The sequence below is a fragment of the Nomascus leucogenys genome, chromosome 13 (genome assembly GCF_006542625.1).
Source record: "Nomascus leucogenys isolate Asia chromosome 13, Asia_NLE_v1, whole genome shotgun sequence".
Lineage (NCBI taxonomy): Eukaryota > Metazoa > Chordata > Mammalia > Primates > Hylobatidae > Nomascus > Nomascus leucogenys.
This window is the reverse complement of record NC_044393.1, coordinates 13,934,732-13,942,816: the sequence shown is the minus strand read 5'-3', so window position 1 is coordinate 13,942,816 and position 8,085 is coordinate 13,934,732. Positions and strand designations below refer to the sequence as shown.

The 8,085-nt window shown below is 51.0% G+C and overlaps 1 long non-coding RNA gene across 1 annotated transcript; it reads left to right on the top strand.

Annotated features, from left to right (window-relative positions):
• Positions 1-3,697: 3,697 nt before the first annotated feature.
• Positions 3,698-7,777, top strand: LOC105740687. The gene is made up of 3 exons (XR_001116761.2): positions 3,698-3,917; positions 4,052-4,146; positions 7,387-7,777. It is a non-coding gene; the product is annotated as an uncharacterized LOC105740687 (long non-coding RNA).
• The last annotated feature ends 308 nt before the right edge of the window (positions 7,778-8,085 follow it).

The following is an 8,085-nucleotide window of genomic DNA, read 5'->3' as shown; positions in this document are numbered from 1 at the left end:
CACCTTAGCCTCCTGAGTAGCTGGAACTACAGATGTGTGCCACCACACCTGGAGATATGTATATGTATTTTTATAGAGACATCTCACTATGTTGCCCAGGCTGATCTCAAACTCCAGGATTCAAGTGATCTGCCCACCTTGGTCTCCAAAAGTGCTAGGATTGCAGGCGTGTACCACCGTGCCTGGCTGATTTTTTTTCTGTATCTTTTTTAGAGACAAGGTCTCACTCTACCAGGCTGGTGTCGAACTCTTAGGCTCAAGTGATTTGCCCACTTGGCCTTCCAAAGTGCTGGGATTACAGGTGTAAGCCACCGCGCCTGGCCCAGAGGAGCTAGTGCTACTACTTCTAAATCTGGCCTTTCCACTACCTAGCTGTGTGCCCCTGAGTCACCCATGTGCCCTCTCTGGGTCTCACATTTCTCAGTTGTAAACCAGGCTTAGCAAATCTTTAAATCTATGCAATTTAAAGATTATTTTTGCTCTTTTGCAATTGCATTTCTAAGAATCCATTCCCAGGGAAATTCTCACCGCATAGCACATGAACACAGGTGCCAGGATGCAGCTGCGCCTTACTTTGTGGAGCAAAAACTTGGAAATAGCCTTAAAAGTGATTAAGTAAATGAGAGTATATCTGTGCTCCGGAGTGCAAGACCGCGGACTATGGCTTTCTGGATTCTCTGGTGACACCTGCTGGCACAAAAGGATACTGCAGCCCAGCTTGGCTACGTATTGGGAATTTCTAGAATAAGGGAGGTTTGGGGCAATGGTATGAGGGTGGTTTGGGAAGGCACAAAGCAGGGAGATACTTGGAAGGAAGGTCAAGGCAAGGAGGTGGCCTGGGTGTGGAGGTTGCAAGCATAGACTTGGGTTCAAATTCCAGCTTCACTATTTACTAGCTGGGTGAGCCTGGGTGGATTTGGGACTTTCTCTGAGCCTCACTTTCTTCTTCTGTAAAATAAGGATCCTGGGCCAGATGCGGTGGCTCATGCCTGTAATCTGAGAACTTTGGGAGGCTGAGGCGGGCAGATCACAAGGTCAAGAGTTTGAGACCAGCCTGGCCAACATGGTGAAACCCTGTCTCTACTAAGAATACAAAAATTAGCTGGGTGTGGTGATGTGTGCCTGTAATCCCAGCTACTTGGGAGGCTGAGGCAGGAGAATCACTTGAACCTGGGAGGCAGAGGTTGCAGTGAGCTGAGATCATGCTACTGCACTCCAGCCTGGGTGACACAGCAAGACTCCGTCTCAAAAAAAATAAAATAAGGATGCTAAGGCCCATGTTACAGATTGTTGGTGAGGGCTGGGTGAAAGAATTAATTTATTTAATAATTTATTGAAACAACATTGAGCACCTAAGATGTCAGTGACTGACAATCTCATCTAGGTGCCAGGGATACAGCAGGGGATAAGGCCTGGGTCCTGCCCTCTTGGGGCTTACAGTCTAGTGCAGAGAACACAATAAACCAATAAGCATGCATGTGATATAATTTCAGGTATTATTTTTATTTATTTATTTATTTTTGAGACAGAGTCTCATTCTGTCACCCAGGTTGGAGTGCAGTGGTGTCATCTCAGTCACTGCAGCCTCCACCTCCTGGGTTCCAGCGATTCTCATGCCTCGGCCTGCCAAGTAGCTGAGACTACAGGTACACACCACCACGTCGGCTAATTTTTGTATTTTAGTAGAGATGGGGTTTTGCCATGTTGCCCAGGCTGGTCTCGAACTCTTGGCCTCAAGTAATTCACCCACCTCAGCCTCCCAAAGTGCTGGGATTACAGGCTTGAGCCACCGTACCCAGCCTAATTTCAGGTATTGATGACACTACAAAGGAAAATAAAGCAGGAGGCGTGTTGGTGTGGGTGGAGGCATTGTTATAAGCAGGGTGCATGGGGAGGGCATCTCTCAGGAGGCTTGAGCAGAGCCAGAGGAGACGGTCCTGTGTGTGTATGGAATGCATAAGAAATGCTAGTGGAAGAGCTTCACACGTAGGAAAGGGCCAATAAATGGTGGGTCATCATATTATTACACACAGCAGAAGGAGCGAAAGGAAGGGAGGGATTGGAATTGGTTTCCCAGGGTCTGCGGCAGTCACAGAGAGTGACAGAAGATTCCCTGGGCTGGCAGGTGGAGCAGCAGCCCTGCTCATGGTGTGGGGGGTGGAGAGCCCTGGATCTGAGGAGAACAAGCTCTGGGTGGCCTTGGGTGAGCCACTGTCTGGGCCTCAGTTTCCTCATTTGGAAAACAGGGCCGATAATGCCCACCTTGTGAAATTGGGGGGTGTCACGGGCTGAATGATGACCCCCTCCAAATCATTATGTTGAGATTCTAACCCCCAGTACCGCAGAATGTTACTGTATTTGGAAATAAGGCCTTTAAAGGGGTAATTAAGTGGCCAGGCACAGTGGCTCACGCCTGTAATCCCAGCACTTTGGGAGGTTGAGGCGGGCAGATTACTTGAGGTCAGGAATTCGAGACCAGCCTGACCAACATGGTGAAACCCTATCTCTATGAAAAATACAAAAATTAGCTGGGCATGGTGGTGAACATCTGTAATCCTAGCTACCCGGGAGGCTGAGGCAGGAGAATTGCTGGAACCCGGGAGGTGGGAGTTGCATGCAGTGAGCCGAGATCGCGCCACTGCACTCCAGCCTGGGTCACAGACTGAAGCTCCCTCTTGAAAAAAAAAAAGGTAATTAAGTAAAAATGAGGTAATTAGGGTGGACCCTAATCCAATATAATCGTTGTCTTCATAGAGAGAGGCAATTTGGACACAGACGCAGAGGGAGGGCCATGTGAGCCCAGAGCAAGAAGGCGGCCATCTACAAGCCCCGGAGCGAGGCTGCGGGAGAAGCCAGCCCCGCTCACACCTTCACAACAATCTCTGTTGTTTAAACCACACAGTCTGCAGTCCTCTGTTACAGTGAGCCCTGCAAACTGAGATAGAGTTGACGTGGGAATACAGCTGAGCACACAGGAGGCCCTCAGTGGAGGCTGGTTTCTTTGGCCCAGTGCCACATGGAGCCCGTCCACTGGCTGAGCTGGGGGCCTGATTGTGGCCACTCAACGTCTCTGTAAAGCTCAGGGTCTGCCTTGAGATCCTGCACTTACCATGGAGTGGCCCTGCCCTGGGGACCCATCTCACCTCACTTCTGCCCTCCTTTCTGGTTCATGACTCAGCCATCCACTAACCTCTCGTGGTAGTGCTGTGGCCACTCTGTAAACGATAGCACCTCTGATGTCTCACTGGGGGCCAGTCTGGAAGAGGGAGACCACCCCAGGCATTTCAGACGGAAGGGATGGAATACAGGCATTGCTTACACAGAGGACGGATGAGCCGAGATGCAGAAAGGCCAGGTGAGGCATTGGCCACAGCTGGAGGCGCTCCACCCTAGGCCAGCGGGACAGAAGGAAGCTGGGTCCGAGAAGCCAGGGCTGGAGCCACAGTGGGGGCTGCCTGGTAGGAGCTGACCAGGGAGGGAGGGTCTGTCGGGCGGGGGCGGGGGCTCTTTGCCTTCCGATCCAAGCCCCGCCCTCTGCAGCTCTGCTCTGTGTATCCCAGAGCTGACCCTGCGGCGCCTTTCCCAGGCTCGCGTCCGGTCAGTTCCTATTGGCCAACGGGAGGCCCCGGTCAGGGAGCGCCCCGGGACAGGCCCCTGTGCCTCCAGCTTTGCGGAGTGACGCAGGCCCTGGGCTACAGCAACCTTACCAGCCCCTCCAACTTAGAGGTGGCAGTGGCTCTCTGCGGCTGCGATTTCTTTCTCGGAGCGTCCGCCCTATCCCGTTCGGCCTCTGCCTCCACCGTCGTCTCTGTAACCCGTTCCCTGTGGGAGAGTTCCCTGTTGCGGCGTTCAGGAGTTTCAGTTTTCTGGCTGAACAGTGATAACCGCGAGGGAAGGCGCTGACGGCAAGGTGGCAGGTGACCAGCCCAGCAGGCCGCCCAGCCCTTCCCTTCCTACAGAAAGAAGCACTGAGGCCTGCGGAGGGGAGAGGCAGGTGGGTGTGGGGGATCGGGGGCAGCCCTGGAGTCAGACAGGCCTTGTTTTGTCCCAGGAAGAAAATGCCAACACAGACCACAACACCTGTGGACCTGGAAAACATTGTGCTCAGTGAAAGAAGCCAGACACAGAAGGACAATGGTGTGTGAGGTACCTGGGATGGGCAGATTCTGAGAGATGGAAAATAGAACAGAGGTTACCTGGAGAGAGGGGGGAATTGTTGAATGAGGACAGAGTTTGTGTTGGGGATGATGGAAAAGTTTTGGATACAGAGAGTGATGACGAGTATACAGCATTGTGAATTTTTTTCTCTTTTTTTGTGACAAGGTCTTAATCTGTTGCCCAGGCTGGACTGCAGTGGTGCAGTCCTAGCTCACTGCAGCTTTGACCTCCCGTGCTCAAGTGACTCTCCCACCTCAGCCTCCCGAGTAGCTGGGACTACAGGTGCATGCCACCACGCCTGGCTGATTTTTCTTGTATTTTTTTGTAGAGATGGGGGTTTCGCTATGTTGCCCAGGCTGGTCTTGAACACTTGGGCTCAAGTAATTCTCCGGCTTTGGCCTCCCAAAGTGCTGGGATTACAGGTGTGAGCCACTGTGCCTGGTGTGAATGTATTTAATGCCACTGAATTGTACACTTAATAATGGTGAAAAATATAAATATTCTGTTAAATATTTTACCACAATAAAGAAATGCGTAACAGTTGTCAGAATCAAAATGGTGTCACTAAGGTTTTTTTTTTTTGAGATGGAGTCTCGCTCCATTACCCAGGCTGGAGTGCAGTGGTGTGATCTCGGCTCACTGCAAGCTCCGCCTCCCAGCTTCATACCATTCTCCTGCCTCAGCCTCTCCGAGTAGCTGGGACTACAGGCACCCGCCACCACGCCCAGCTAATTTTTTGCATTTTTAGTAGAGACGGGGTTTCACCGTGGTCTCGATCTCCTGACCTCGTAATCCGCCCTCCTCGGCCTCCCAAAGTGCTGGGATTACAAGCGTGAGCCACCACGCCCGGCCTGGTGTCACTAATGTTAAGAAAACCTTCACAAATAGAGGAAGACCATGAAGAGAGGGGTCTCATGCTTATATGCCTAATAAAGAAAGACTTTAAGAACTACAACCCTTGGCGGGGTGCAGTGGCTCATGTTTGTAATCCCAGCACTTTGGGAAGCCGAGGCAGGTGGAATACCTGGGGTCATGAGTTTGAGACCAGCCTGGCCAACATGGTGTAACACTATCTCTATTAAAAATACAAAAAAAAATTTAACCGGGCGTGGTGGCGGGCACCTGTAATCCCAGCTACTCAGGAGACTGAGTCAGGAGAATCGCTTGAACCTGGGAGGTGAAGGTTGCAGTGAGCAGAGATAGCACCACTGCATTCCAGCCTGGGCGACAGAGTGAGACTCTGTCTCAAAAAATTAAAAAAAAAAAAAAAAAGAAGCTGGGTACAGTGGCTCACACCTGTAAGTAATCCCAGCATTTTGGGAGGCCGAGGTGGATGGATCACCTGAGGTCGGGAGTTTGAGACCAGCCTGACCAACATGGAGGAACCCTGCCTCTACTAAAAATACAAAATTAGCCAGGTGTGGTGGTGCATGCCTGTAATCCCAGCTACTTGGGAGGCTGAGACAGGAGAATCGCTTGAACCCGGGAGATGGAGGTTGCGATGACTGAGATAGTGTCATTGCACTCCAGCCTGGGCAATAAGAGCAAAACTCTGTCTCAAAAAAGAAAATACTTATTTTTAGAGACAAGGTCTTGCTCTGTCGCCCGGGCTAGAGTGCAGTCATAGCTCACTGGAGCCTTGAACTCCTGGGCTCAAGCAGCCCTCCTGCCTCACCTCCCAAGTATCTGAGACTACAGGCAGGCACCACTATGTCCAGTTAATTTTTAAATTTTTTCGTAGAGATGGGGTCTCACTATGTTGCACAGGCTGGTCAGTCTAGAAAATTTTAAATTAAATATGTAACTCACATTAACAGTTCACATTATTTATTTATTTATTTAGTTATTTATTTATTGACACAGGGTCTCGCTCTGTTGTCCAAGCTGGAGTGCAGTGGCACAATTTCGGCTCACGGCAACCTCCACCTCCCGGGTTCAAGCAATTCCCCTGTCTCTGCCTCCCGAGTAGTTGGGATTACAGGCGCCCACCACCACGCCCGGCTAATTTTTGTATTTTTAGTAGAGACAGGGTTTCACCATGTGTTGGCCAGGCTGGTCTCGAACTCCTGGCCTCGTGATCCACCCGCCTTGGCCTCTCAAAGTGCTGGGATTACAGGCATGAGCCACCATGCCCGACCGCAGACATCTTTTCGTTTTGTTTTGTTTTCTTTTTTTTTTTTCTTTGGAGACGGTGTCTCGCTCTGTCGCCCAGGAGGGAGTGCAGTGGCATGATACCTGCTCACTACAGCCTCGAACTCCTGGATTCAAGTGATCCTCCCACCTCAGTCTCCTGAGTAGCTGGGACTACACATGTGCAACACCACACCTGGTTAATTAAAAAGTGACAGAGAGACCCTGTCTCAAAAAGCAAACAAAAAACGACGCGTGTGCGTGTGTGTGTGTGTGTGTGTCTGTGCAGAGAGAGAGAGAGAGAGAGAGAAGGAGAATATGATACATCAAATGTAGTAAAATGAAAACATTTGGGAAATATTTGAAGTATTTGTAACTTTTCTCTAAGTCTGAAAGTATTTCAAAATTAAAAAAAAAAATCATTTAAAAGGTGAATAGTGCCAGGTGTGGTGGTGCACGCCTGAAATCCCAGCACTTTGGGAGGCCAAGGCAGGTAGATCACCTGAGGTCAGGAGTTCGAGATTAGCCTGGCCAACATGGAGAAACTCCGTGTCTACTAAAAATACAAAAATTAGTCGGGCATGGTGGTGGGCACTTGTAGTCCCAGCTACTCGGGAGGCTGAGGCACGAGAATTGCTTGAATCTAGGAGGTGGAGGTTGCAGTGAGCTGAGATTGCGCCACTGCACTCCAGCCTAGGCAACAGAGCAAGACTGTCTAAAAAAAAAAAAAGGTGAATAGTACCAAGCGGTGGTGGAAGATATGGGATATAAAACCCTTGGGCACAGCTGGTGTGAGTGGAGATGGGACAGCCTTTCTGTAGAGCACCTGGTACTTAGTCAAATTAGTCCCCCCATCCCCTACAACCTACTCCCAAGCCAAAGTCCCAGAGACATCCTCGCGCCAGCCCTAGAGGGTGCAAGGAGGCAGCAGCTCACCTTATCTGTGGTGGGGCAAGTTGGGGGTCACTTGGGTGTCTACCCCAGGGACTGGGCGGCTGAGATTGGGGACTGCTCATAGAAAGGACCGTGGATAAGCCACAGCCACAAAACCCTTCACACAAGTGTTCATGCCACAAAGTAGCCACATGTGTTTTGCAGGGACACATTCCAGCAAAAGGACACAAAGTGACAGAATGGCTGCCTTTGAGTGGGGGTGAGAAGAGGTGGATGGCAGGTACCAGAAGAGAAGGGAATAAATATATGAAGAAATACGACCCCCTCGGGCAGTGCCTGGCACAGCATAAATGCCCAGGAAACAGAGGCCCAGTTGCTCATGTTCCCGGCGACAGGGCCGGGACCAGCGCCGGCTTCCTGGTGAAGGAGGCCACCCTTTCCTCTTGAGGGGTCTGAGTACGCATGTCAGCACCCGGTGGGCACCCAGCACCCAGCTGACCAGGGGCCTTCACCTCTGTGGGGGTCACCGGCCTGGCCCTGAGCACTGGATGAAAGCTGGAATAATTATTCCTGTAATAAAGCAAACGCAACCACGTTCAACCCTTCCCTTCATTTCAGAGGCTTCCCACACCCGATGCCTCCCACAGCCTCAGGCTGAGTCCCCAGGTGCTCCAGTGGGGGTGGCAATGCTGAGCACTGAGTTGGTTTCCATAGTTCTCAACATTAAAATGTTTAAATGACTAGGCCGGGCACAGTGGCTTCCCAGCACTTTGGGAAGCCGAGGTAGGCGGATCGCTTGAGCCCAGGAGTTTGAGACCAGCCTGGGAAACATGGCAAAATCCTGTCTCTACAAAATGCAAAAAAATTAGCTGAGTGTGGTGGTGTGTGCCTGTAGTCCCAGCT